The sequence below is a fragment of the Gorilla gorilla genome, chromosome 1 (assembly GCF_029281585.2).
Source record: "Gorilla gorilla gorilla isolate KB3781 chromosome 1, NHGRI_mGorGor1-v2.1_pri, whole genome shotgun sequence".
Taxonomy (NCBI): Eukaryota; Metazoa; Chordata; class Mammalia; order Primates; family Hominidae; genus Gorilla; species Gorilla gorilla.
In genome coordinates this window covers 202,741,957-202,754,904 of record NC_073224.2, presented here as the reverse complement: position 1 = coordinate 202,754,904, position 12,948 = coordinate 202,741,957, and the positions used below count along the sequence as shown (strand labels likewise).

At 42.4% G+C, this 12,948-nt stretch overlaps 1 long non-coding RNA gene across 2 annotated transcripts in view; it reads right to left on the bottom strand.

The window, feature by feature from the left end:
- LOC129525382 (uncharacterized) overlaps positions 1 to 4,422 on the bottom strand; it is a 62,626-nt gene extending 58,204 nt beyond the window's left edge. For both annotated transcript variants that reach the window (XR_010131588.1, XR_008669663.2), the window contains exon 1: positions 4,360 to 4,422. This is a non-coding gene — a long non-coding RNA (uncharacterized lncRNA). The remainder of the gene's footprint in view (positions 1 to 4,359) is intronic.
- Between the last annotated feature and the right edge of the window lie 8,526 nt (positions 4,423 to 12,948).

Sequence of the window (12,948 nt, the reverse complement as noted above, 5' to 3'; positions counted from 1 at the left end):
AAGTGGGTGAAGGATATGAACAGACGCTTCTCAAAAGAAGACATCTATGCAGCCAAAAGACACATGAAAAAATGCTCATCATCACTGGCCATCAGAGAAATGCAAATCAAAACCACAATGAGATACCATCTCACACCAGTTAGAATGGCAATCATTAAAAAGTCAGGAAACAACAGGTGCTGGAGAGGGTGTGGAGAAATAGGAACACTTTTACACTGTTGGTGGGACTGTAAACTAGTTCAACCACTGTGGAAGTCAGTGTGGCAATTCCTCAGGGATCTAGAACTAGAAATACCATTTGACCCAGCCATCCCATTACTTGGTATATACCCAAAGGACTATAAATCATGCTGCTATAAAGACACATGCACACGTATGTTTATTGCGGCACTATTGACAATAGCAAAGACTTAGAACCAACCCAAATGTCCAACAATGATAGACTGGATTAAGAAAATGTGGCACATATACACCATGGAATATTATGCAGCCGTAAAAAATGATGAGTTCATGTCCTTTGCAGGGACATGGATGAAACTGGAAATCATCATTCTCAGTAAATTATCTCAAGGACAAAAAACCAAACACCACATGTTCTCACTCATAGATGGGAATTGAACAATGAGAACACATGGACACAGGAAGGGGAACATCACTTTCATGTGCGTCCATGTGAAGAGACCACCAAACAGGCTTTGTGTGAGCAACATGGCTGTTTATTTCACCTGGGTGCAGGTGGGCTGAGTCCGAAAAGAGTCAGCAAAGGGAGATAGGGGTGGGGCCGTTTTATAGGATTTGGGAAGGTAATGGAAAATTACAGTCAAAGGGGGTTGTTCTCTGGTGGGCAGGGGCGGGGGTCACAAGATGCTCAGTGGGGGAGCTTCTGAGCCAGAAGGAAATTCACAGGGTTAATCACTCGGTTAAGGTGGGGCAGGAACAAATCACAATGGTGGAATGTCATCAGTTAAGGTGGGGCAGGGCCTTTTCACTTCTTTTGTGATTCTTCAGTTACTTCAGGCCATCTGGGCGTATATGTGCAAGTCACAGGGGATGTGATGGCTTGGCTTGGGCTCAGAGGCCTGACATTCCTGCCTTCTTATATTAATAAGAAAAATAAAACAAAATAGTGTTGAAGTGTTGGGGCAGTGAAAATTTTTGGGGGGTGGTATGGAGAGAGAATGGGCGATGTTTCTCAGGGCTGCTTCGAGCAGGATTAGGGGCAGCGTGGGAACCTAGAGTGGGAGAGATTAAGCTGAAGGAAGATTTTGTGGTAAGGGGTGATATTGTGGGGTTGTTAGAAGAAACATTTGTCATGTGGAATTATTGGTGATGGCCTGGATACAGTTTTGTATGAATTGAAAAACTAAATGGAATAAGAGAAGGAGAAAAACAGGTATAAAATGTCTAAGAATTGGGAGGACCCAGGACATCTGATTAGAGAGTGCCTAAGGAGATTCAGCATAGCCCTGCCAGCAACAATTATTTATTTACTTCAAGAGTTTAGAGTGGCGATCTGGGGATAGCACCAAGAGATATCAGCTGTGATGGCTTGGAGAAACAGTGTAAACTGGCAGTGTAAACAAGAGCAGGACATGTATGAGTAGTTGAGAACGGTGAATAGGAGTATGACTAGACAGAAGATAGTAGGGATGACAAGTTTTTTGGGGCACAGTCTAAGTTGGTCTGGTGTCTGGAATGAGACTGGGGCCTAATAAAAAGGAGTGTCTATACAGGAGCTTAAATGGGCTGTACCTTGTAGCATTCCAAGGACAGGCCTGAATTCTGAGAAGCGAAAGTGGTAAAAGTATTGTCCAGTCCTTTTTAAGTTGGTGGCTAAGCTGGGTGAGGTGTGTTTTTAATAGACCATTAGCCTGTCACTGAATACTAAGAGCCTGAAAAAATGCCTGGCTGATTTGACTAATAAAGGTTTGTCCTCTATACAGTTATCAGACTGTATAGAGGTGGGAAGTCTAAACTGAGGAACTATGTCTGACAGAAGGGAAGAAATGACTGTGGTGGCCCTTCTCAGACCCTGTAGGAAAGGCCTCTACCCATCCAGTGAAAGTGTCTACCCAGACTAAGAGATATTTTAGTTTTCTGACTCAAGGCATGTGAGTAAAGTCAATTTGCCAGTCCTGGGCAGGGGCAAATCCCAGAGCTTGATGTGTAGGAAAGGGAGGAGGCCTGAACAATCCCTGAGGGGTAGTAGAATAGCAGATGGAACACTGAAAAGTGATCTCCTTGAGGATAGATTTCCATGATGGAAAGGAAATGAGAGGTTCTAAGAGACGGGCTAGCGGCTTGTAACCTACATGGAAGAGGTTATGAAATGATGACAGAATAGAATGGGACTGTGAGGCTGGAAGGAGATATTTTCCTTGGTCTAAGAACCATTTGCCTTGTGTGGGAAGAGAGTAATAGGTGGAAGTTTCAGCAGGGGAGTAGGTGGGAGTGACCGATGTGAAGGAGAAAAACTGGCCGTGAGGGACAGAAGTTGGAGAGCTAGCTGCTTGTCTAGCCACCTTATCAGCATAAGCGTTGCCTAGAGCAATGGGATCTGACGCCTTTTGATGCCCCTTGCAGTGAACGACCCCAGCTTCCTTTGGAAGTAAAGCGGCCTTGAGTAGAGTTTTTATTAAAGAGGCATTAATGATGGAGGACCCTTGTGTAGTGGGAAAACCTCTTTCAGCCCATATGACCGCATGGTGGTGCAGAATATGAAAGTCATATTTAGAATCAGTATAGATATTGACGTGTAGTCCTTTTGCAAGAGTGAGGGCTTGAGTTAAGGCAACTAGTTCGGCTTGCTGAGAGGTAGTGGAGCGGGGCAGAGCGGTACCCTCAATGATAGATGTGGAAGATACTATAGCATAGCCTGCCTTTGCTGGTGAGTGGCGATTAGGCCTGGTGGAACTGCCATCAATAAACCAAGTGTGATCAGGGTGAGAAACAGGGAAGAAGGAAATGTGGGAAAATGGGGTGAACGTCAGGTGGATCAGAGAGATGCAGTCATGAGGGTCAGGTGTGGTATCCGGAGTAATGTGCGAGGCCGGATTGAAGTCCGGGCCAGGAACAACGGTAATTGTGGGAGACTCAACAAAGAGTGAGTATAGCGGAAGGAGCTGGGAAGCAGAAAGTATATGCATCAGGTATGAGGAAGAAAATAGATTTTGGAAGTTATGAGAACTGTAGAGAGTGAGTTGAGCATAGTTTGTGATTTTGAGGGCCTCTAAAAGTATTAAAGCAGCAGCAGCCGCTGCACGCAGACATGAGGGCTAGGCTAAAACAGTAAGGTCAAGTTGTTTGGACAGAAAGGCTACAGGGTGTGGTCCCAGCTCTTGTGTAACAATTCTGACCGCGCTAACCATGCCTAGGAAGGAAAGGAGTTGTTGTTTTGTAGAAGGTGCTGGGGTTTGAGAGATCAGTCGGACACGATTGGCAGGGAGAGCACGTGTGTTTTTATGAGAATTATGCCGAGATAGGTAACAGATGAGGAAGAAATTTGGGTTTGACTGAAGTAATGGGGGCTGTCTGCGAAGCTTTGCGGCAGTACAGCCTAGGTAATTTGCCGAGCTTGATGGGTGTCAGGGTCAGTCCAAGTGAAAGTGAAGAGAGGCTGGGATTAAGGGTGCAAAGGAATAGTAAAGAAAGCATGTTTGAGATCTAGAACAGAATAATGGGTTGTAGAGGCAGGTATTGAGGATAGGAGAGTATATGGGTTTGGCACCACAGGGTGGATAGGCAAAACAATTTGGTTGATAAGGCGCAGATCCTGAACTAACTTGTAAGGCTTGTCTGGTTTTAGGACAGGTAAAATGGAGGAATTGTAAGGAGAGTTTATAGGCTTTAAAAGGCCATGCTGTAGCAGGTGAGTGATAACAGGCTTTAATCTTTTTAAAGCGTGCTGCGGGATGGGATATTGGCGTTGAGTGGGGTAAGGGTGATTAGGTTTTAATGAGATGGTAAGGGGTGCATGATCGGTCACCAAGGAGGGAGTAGAGGTATCTTATACTTGTGGGTTAAGGTGAGGGGATACAAGAGGAGGATGTGAAGGAGGCTTTGAACTGGGGGAAAAGGTGGCAATGAGGTGTGGCTGTAGCCCAGGAATAGTCAGGGAAGCAGATAATTTAGTTAAAGTGTCTCGGCCTAATAAGGGAACTGGGCAGGTGGGGATAACTAAAAAGGAGTGCTTAAAAGAGTATTGTCTAAGTTGGCACCAGAGTTGGGGAGTTTTAAGAGGTTTTGAAGCCTGGCCGTCAATACCCACAACAGTTATGGAGTCAAGGGAAACAGGCCCTTGAAAAGAAGGTAATGTGGAATGGGTAGCCTCTGTATTGATTAAGAAGGGGACGGACTTACCCTCCACTGTGAGAGTTACCCAGAGCGTCTGTGATGGTCCTGTAGGCTTCCGAGGCGATTGGGTGGTGTCAGTCTTCAGCTGCTAAGCTGAGAAGATCTAGGAAGGAGTCAGTCAGAGAGCCTTGGGCCAGAGTCCCAGGGGCTCTGGGAGTGGCTGCCAGGTGAGTTGAACAGTCCGATTTTCATTGGGGTCCCACACAGATGGGACGCGGCTTAGGAGGAATCCCAGGCTGCGGGCATTCCTTGGCCTGGTGGCCAGATTTCTGGCACTTGTAGCAAGCTCCTGGGGGAGGAGGTTCTGGAGGAATGCCTGGCCACTGCAGTTCAGGCATTTGGAAGTTCTTGTGTGCTGGAGATATGGCTGGGGTTTGTCTCACAGTGGAGACAAGGAATTGCCTTTTTTCTATTATTGTACACCTTGAAGGCGAGATTAATTAAGTCCTGCTGTGGAGTTTGAGGGCCGGAATTTAATTTTTGGAGTTTTATTTAAAGTTGGGAGTGGATTAGGTAATAAAATGTATACTGAGAATAAGACGGCCTTTTGACCTTTTAGGGTCTAGGGCTGTAAAGCGTCTCAGGCAGTTGCTGCCAAATGAGCCATGAACTGTGCTGGGTTTTTCACATTTGATGAAAAAGAGCCTAAACGCTAACTGATTTGGGAGAGGTCGGATAAAGAAAAAGGAGCATCAACCTTGACTATGCCTTTAGCTCCAGCCACCTTTTTAAGAGGAAATTGCTGGGCAGGTGGGGGAGGGCTAGTCACAGAACGAAACTGTAAGCCGGACCCGGTGTGAGGAGGGGAGGTGATAAAAGGATTATAGGGTGGAGGATCGGAGGCTGAGGAAGAATTGGGACCTAGCTCCACCAGGCGAGGAGGGGAGATGTCAGATGGGTCTGTAGAAAAGGAAGATTAGAAAGACTCAGCGACGTGTGGCGCCAAGATTGAAAGGAGAAAGAGGTTGAGGGATAGTGAGGGAGGTTGGAGAAGAGAGTAAAAAGAGGCCACTTACCATATTTGAAATTGGTGAGATGTTTCTTGGGCTGGTCGGTCTGAGAACCTGAGGTCGTAGGTGGATCTTTTTCATGGAGCAAAGAGCAGGAGGACGGGGGATTGATCTCCCAAAGGAGGTCCCCTGATCTGAGTCACAGCACCAAATTTCATGCGCGTCCATGTGAAGAGACCACCAAACAGGCTTTGTGTGAGCAACATGGCTGTTTATTTCACCTGGGTGCAGGTGGGCTGAGTCCGAAAAGAGAGTCAGCGAAGGGAGATAGGGGTGGGGCCGTTTTATAGGATTTGGGAAGGTAATGGAAAATTACAGTCAAAGGGGTTTGTTCTCTGGTGGGCAGGGGCGGGGGTCACAAGGTGCCCAGTGGGGGAGCTTCTGAGCCAGGAGAAGGAAATTCACAGGGTTAATCACTCAGTTAAGGTGGGGCAGGAACAAATCACAATGGTGGAATGTCATCAGTTAAGGTGGGGCAGGGCCTTTTCACTTCTTTTGTGATTCTTCAGTTACTTCAGGCCATCTGGGCATATATGTGCAAGTCACAGGGGATGCAATGGCTTGGCTTGGGCTCAGAGGCCTGACAATCACACTCTGGGGTCTGGTGGGGGGACGGGAGGGATAGCATTAGGAGATATACCTAATGCTAAATGACGAGTTAATGGGTGCAGCACACCAGCATGGCACATGTATACATATGTAACTAACCTGCACATTGTGCACATGTACCCTAAAACTTAAAGTATAATAATAATAGTAATAATAAAAAAAGAAAACCCTGCTCTTAGAGGGTTCACCATCTAGAAGTGAGAGAAAGATGTGAAAACAAAATTTTGTCATATGCTGTGGTCAAGTGTTTAAATGGAAGTATTAATAGGAATCTAAAGGAAATACATATGACTAAAATAAAAGAAAGTGAATTCAGCCCTGGGAGTAACAGAGACGTGCAAACAAGATGAGAGGCATTGTCTTGGAGCATAAACAATGTGGTCCTGGTTAGATACTGCACTTAAAATAATATTGTAAATATTGCAGATTTATGGGTTAAAGACTTTGCTGTTGTGGGCTAAGAATCTAACCAGTTCCAGACAACCAACTTTTAAATAGACTTTTGGAGTAGAGTTTCTAAATGTTCTTAAAGGTTCCTGTCAGGCCTTTGAGCCCAAGCCTGTATGTATACATGCAGATGGCCTGAAGCAAGTGAAGAATCACAAAAGAAGTGAAAATGGCCAGTTCCTGCCTTAACTGATGACATTACCTTGTGAAATTCATCCTCCTGGCTCAGACGCTCCCCCACTGAGCACCTCGTGACCCCCGCCCCTGCCTGCAGGAGAACAACTCCTTTGACTGTAATTTTCCACTACCTACCCAACTCCTATAAAATGGCCCTACCCCTATCTCCCTTCGCTGACTCTTTTTGGACTCAGCCCGCCTGCACCCAGGTGATTAAAAAGATTTATTGCTCAAAAAAAAAAAAAAAAAAAAGAATTCAAAATGAATTATACAAAAATTAGCTGGGCATGGTGGCAGTTTCCTGTAATCCCAGCTACTGGAGAGGCTGAGGCAGGAGAATTGTTTAAACCCTGGAGGCAGAGGTTGCAGTGAGCTGAGACTGTCCCACTGCACTACAGCCTGGGTGACAGAGCAAGACTCCATCTAAAAAAAAAAAAAAAAAAATGGATTAAAGACTTAAAAGTAAGACCTGAAACTGTAAGACTACTAAAAGAAAACATAGCGGAAAAACTTCATGACATTTGTCCGGGCAATGATGTCTTGGACAGGATTCCAAAAGCTTAGGCAACAAAAGCAAAAATAGACAAATGGGATTGCATCAAACTAAAAAGCTTCTGCACAGCAAGGGAAACAATTTACAGAGTGAAGAGACAACCCATGGATTGGGAGAAAATATTTGCAAACCACACATCTGATAAGCGGCTAATATCCAAAATATATAAGAAATTCAAACAACTCCATAGTAAGAAAACAACCTGATTTTAAAATGGGCAAAGGATAAGAACAGACACTTCTCAAAAGAAGACATATGAATGGCCAACAGACATATGAAAAATACCAACATCTCTAATCATCACAAAAATGCAAATTAAAACTACAATGAGATATCATCTTACATCTATTAGAATGGCAATTATGAAAAAGATGAATGACAACAAGTTTTGGAGAGAATATGGAGAAAAAGAGAACCCTTGCACACTATTGGTGGGAATGTAAATTAGTACAGCAACTTGGGGAAATGGTATGGAGGTTCCTTAAAAAACTAAAAATAGAATTACCATATGATCCAGCAATCCAACTTCTGAGTATATGTCCAAAGAAATTGAAATCAGTATGTTGAAGAGATGTCTGCACTTTCATGTTTATTTCAGCATTATTCAGGATAGCCAAGCTAGGGCAGCAACTTAAGAGTCCGTAAACAGATAAATTGATAAAGAATATGTGGTGTATATATATACACAATGGAATACTACACAGCCTTTAAAAAGAAGAAGATTGTGTCATTCTTGACTACATGAATGGACCTGGAGGACATTATACTAAGTGAAATAAGCCAGGCAAAGAAGAAAAATATTGTATGATTTCACCTATAGGTGGAATCTTAAAAAGTTGATCTTATAAAAGCAGAGAGTTAAAAGGTTGTTACCAGAGGCTGTCGGAGGGTGGGAGGGATGGGGAAAGGAAAGATGTTTATCAAATGGTACAAAGTTTCAGTTAGAAAAAGGAATAAATTTTAGTAATCTATTGTACTGCATGGTGATCACAGTTAATAAATGTATCATATATTTCAAAATTGCAAAAAAAAATAGATTTCTAATGTCCTCAGCACAAAAAGAAATAAGTTGATAAGGTGATGGATATGTTAATTAGCTTGATTGGATCTCTCTATAATGTATACATAGATCAAAACATCACACTGTAGCCAGGCATGGTGGTGCCCACTGTAATCCCAGCTACTCAGGAGGCTAAGATGAGAGGATCGTTTGAGCCCAGGAGTTCATTACCAGCCTGGGCAACATAGTGAAAGCTTGATAGTCAGTCTCCAAAAAAATCACATTGTAACCCAATAAATACACAAAATTATTTTTCAATTAAAAACAATTTAAAATGTTTTAAAATTTTAATAAGGAACTTCAATTTAAAAATAAGGAAATTTTGACACATGCTATAACATCAATAAACTTTGAGGGCATTATGCTAAGTTATGTAAGCCAGTCACAAAAGTGCAAATACTGTATAATTCCACTCATAGGCAGTACCCACAGCAGTCAAATTCAGAGAAACAGAAAGTAGAGTGGTGGTTGCCAGTGGCTGGAGGGGAAGGAGGAATGGAGAATTGTTTAATGAGCATAAAGTTTCAGTTAGCAAAGATGAAAAAATTTTGGAAAGGGATGGTGGTGATAGTTCCACAACAATGTGAATGTAGTTAATGCCACTAAACTGTACACTTAGAAATGGTCAAAATGGTAAATTTTATGTTATGTATATTTTATCACAATTTTTCAAAAAATCACCTTGGAAAGAAAGCCCTTCCAAGTCAGGGAAGAGAAGATGAGGAACCGGGGTGTAGATATGGCAGGATGTTTTGGAGCAAAAAGCAGCAGCCACGCTAGAAAACTTGCTCTTCCAGGCTGAACCATAAAATAATGCATTTTAATGTGTTTGAGAGGCATATTTGAGCAACCAGTTGGGAGACCTAGGTCAAGTGGGTTCTTTACCTTACAGTCATGTGACTGAACAGATGTTGACATGGAGGGCATTTTATGGATCTATGTTTACTATGTTTATAATGATGATGCCTATAAGACATTAAATGCAAATTTCTTGATAGTAAAATAACTGGTTAAGGAAATTTCAACAAGATAGTATGAGTTCCAGGGAAAACCATGGTATCAATTGGAGAAAGTGAGCAGATGGAGCTAGAATTCTGACAGGCACAACTGCAGGAGTGGCAGTAGCTGGCCTCGGGCACACACTGGATACAGCTGGAATCATTGCCTCTCTTACCCTAGAATGCTTCACCTGAAAGTGTCTGCCTCCTGATTTTGTTAGTGTTTTCAATAGGGAACTAAAGTGGGTAAATTTTGTAATAAGATGTGTTTTGAATTGCTATCCTATGGAAAGTGCCTTGAAAAGCTGGTTCTGTCTCACTAATATACACTGGTTTTGCAAGGAGAGATGTTAGCCAGTGGCTTTGAGACATCAAAACTAAGTGTAAAAACATCAATGAGCTGAATAAATTTGTTGTTCACCTTAATGATGAAGTGACTCACAAAACCAGCTTATTTAGCAAGTTTCTTCTTTCAAGGTTGAATACACTCAATCAAAATCTGTAAAACAGTTGAGGTATATTATTAATAACCACACCAAGGCCTGATATTAATTATGGTGATGCCCAAGAGTTCAGTCAAACTGACACTTCAATTTGCTGACATTGCCTTCAGACAAAATAATCAAAGTGCCCCAATATCTGCAAAAAGCTTGATTTTGTTGTTGTTGTTCTTCTTCCATTGTCTTAGTACATAAGACTGGACTTCTGCTTCCAGAAAGATACAGTAGGTATGCTTTACACTAGTCTTCCTGCTAAGTATAGCTACAAACCCTGAAAATTACTTATAAAACAAACATAAGACTCTGAAAGGTGGTGAGAAGAAGACAAACTGGCTGGGGACTTCAGGACCCAAGGAATGACTCAGCAGGGAGCTCTTTGAATTTTCTCTTTGCCTCATATGTCCCACTGGGCGCTGGAGAAGCCAACAACCTGGAAATGTCAATGAATGTAGACAGAAAAAAAAAAAAATCTCTAAGTCAAAGCCCACACCCTCTAGACAAAGGAGCAGCTTAGCAAAATAGAAAACTCTAGAAAATAACTTCTCTCTATTCCAGTCACATATCACAGAAAAACTGTGGTCCCACTCCCACGCCTACCAGCAAAGACTGAGTGGGGAGCCTAGACTTCCATTTTCACCAGACTGCAATGAGATGTCCTATCCCCCACTAGTGTGGTGTCAGAAAAGGCCAAGTAGAGATCTGGGACTTCTATCTCTGCCAACTGTTAATGAGACTTCTCTGTGTGGTGTCAGTAGAGATAACATGGGGAGCCTGGACGTCCACCCCTGCCCAGTGGTATCAAGGTGCTCCTCCCCCTTCCCACTTAAGTGGTATCAGAGGAGGCCTAGTGGAGAGCCAGGATTTTCACCACCACCCAGTTAATGAGGCCACTCCACTATCATTACCCTTGTTATGTTAGTGGAGGCCATCTGGAAACAAAGTAGTTCTCCCTCTTCCCGCCCAGATGGTATCAGTAGAGGCCTAATGTAGAACCTGAACTCCTACTCCAACAGAGCAGTAACAAGCAGTTCTTGCCCCACTACAATCTCAATTACGGCTGAATAAGGAAACTGGACTTTCTTTTTCTTTTTATATATATATATATTATTATACTTTAAGTTCTAGGGTACATGTGCACAACGTGCAGGTTTGTTACATATGTATACATGTGCCATGTTGGTGTGCTGCACCCATTAACTCGTCATTTACATTGGATATATCTCCTAATGCTATCCCTCCCCCCTCCCCCCACCCCACAACAGGCCCCAGTGTGTGATGTTCCCCTTCCTGTGTCCAAGTGTTCTCACTGTTCAATTCCCACCTATGAGTGAGAACACGCAGTGTTTGGTTTTTTGTCCTTGCGATAGTTTGCTGAGAATGATGGGAAACTAGACTTTCATTCCCACCTTACAGGAATGATACGCCATTCTCTTTTCTCCACCAGAACAATGCCAGAAGAAGCTTATTAAAACAGTTGACTGAAATAAGATACAGGTTGGATGTGGTGGCTCACACCTGTAACCCCAGCACTTGGGAGGCCAAGGTGGATGGACCACTTGACTTGAGGTCAAGAGTTTGAGACCAGCCTGGCCAGCATGGTGAAACCCCATCTCTACTAAAAATACCAAAATTAGCCAGGCATGGTGGAAGGCACCTGTACTCCCAGCTACTTGGGAGGCTGAGGCAGGAGAATCACTTAAACCCAGGAGGCAGAAGTTGCAGTGAGCCAAGATTGTGCCATTGCACTCCAGCCTGGGTGACAGAGTGAGACTCTGCCTCAGAAAAAAGAAGAAAAATAAAAGGAAAAGAAAATACAGAGTCTTATAACAGTATACCTAAAATGTCCAGGTTTCATTCTAAAATCACTCACCATACCAAGAACCAGGGAAATTTCAACTTGAATGAGAAAAAAACATCAACAGATGCCAGCACTGAGTTGACATTAGATGTTAGAATTATCTGACAAGGATTTTAAAGCAACCATCATAAAAATGCTTTGTCAAACAATTATGAACACATTTGAAACAAATTCTGCCAAAAAATTGACAAAATAGAAGATGTGAAGAAGAACTAAATGGAAATTTTAAAACTAAAAAATATGATAACCAAAAATTTAAAACTCAAAGGACTATATCAATAGAACAAAGGAGAACACAGATAAAAGAGCCAGTGAACTTGCTGAACAATAGAAAATACTAGATCTAAACAACAGAGAGAAAATTGACTGGAAAAAAAATGAACAGGATCTCAGGAGAGTGTGGAATTTTAATAAAAGATCTAACATTCATGCCATCAGAGTCATAGAAAGAGAGGAAAAAGAGAATGGGCTGAAAAAGTATTCAAACAAGTAATGGCTGAAAATATCTTGAATTTTGCAAAAGACACAAAATTATGAATTTAAGAAACCCAGTGAATCCCAAATGGGATAAACTCAAAGAAACCCACACCAAAACAAATTATAGTCAAAATTTCATAAAGTAAAGACAAAGAAAATACTTCAAGCAGAGAGATACGTTACCTGCAGGAGTAAAACAATTCAAATGATAGTGATTTCTCATCAGAAACCATGAATGCCAGAAGAAAGTGGCACAATATTTTTCAAGTGCTGAAAGAAAACAGCTGTCAAACAAGAAATCTATATCCACCAAAAACATTCATCAGGAATAAAAAGGAGGCTGGGCATGGTGGCTCATGCCTGTAATCCCAACACTTTGGTAGGCTGCGGTGGGCAGATCACTTGAGCTCAGGAGTTTGAGACCAGCCTGGGCAACATGGCCATTGTCTCTACAAAAATTACAAAAATTAGCCAGGTGTAGTGGCATATGCCTGTAGTCCCAGCTACTCAGGAGGCTGAGGTGGGAGGATGGCTTAAGCCCAGGAGGCAGAGGTTGCAGTGAACCGAGATCACACCACTGCACTCCAGCCTGAGCCACAGAGCCAGACCCTGTCACAGAAAAGAAAGAAAGAGGAAATCAAGATATTCTCAGATTTTAAAAACTAAGACAAATTGTAGTCAATTGACCGCCAATTGGCCCACCCTAAAAGAATTGTTAAATGAACTTAAACTTGAAGATAGAATAATAAGGAAATGTAGAAAGGAAATTGTGCAATAAGGAATCTTGGGATATCAGGAAAGCAGAAAGAACAATGAAAAGAATAAAAATATGGGCAAACCAAATAGACTTTCTTTCTCCTCTTGAGTTTTCTAAATTATGTTTGGTGGTTGAAGGAAGAATTATAA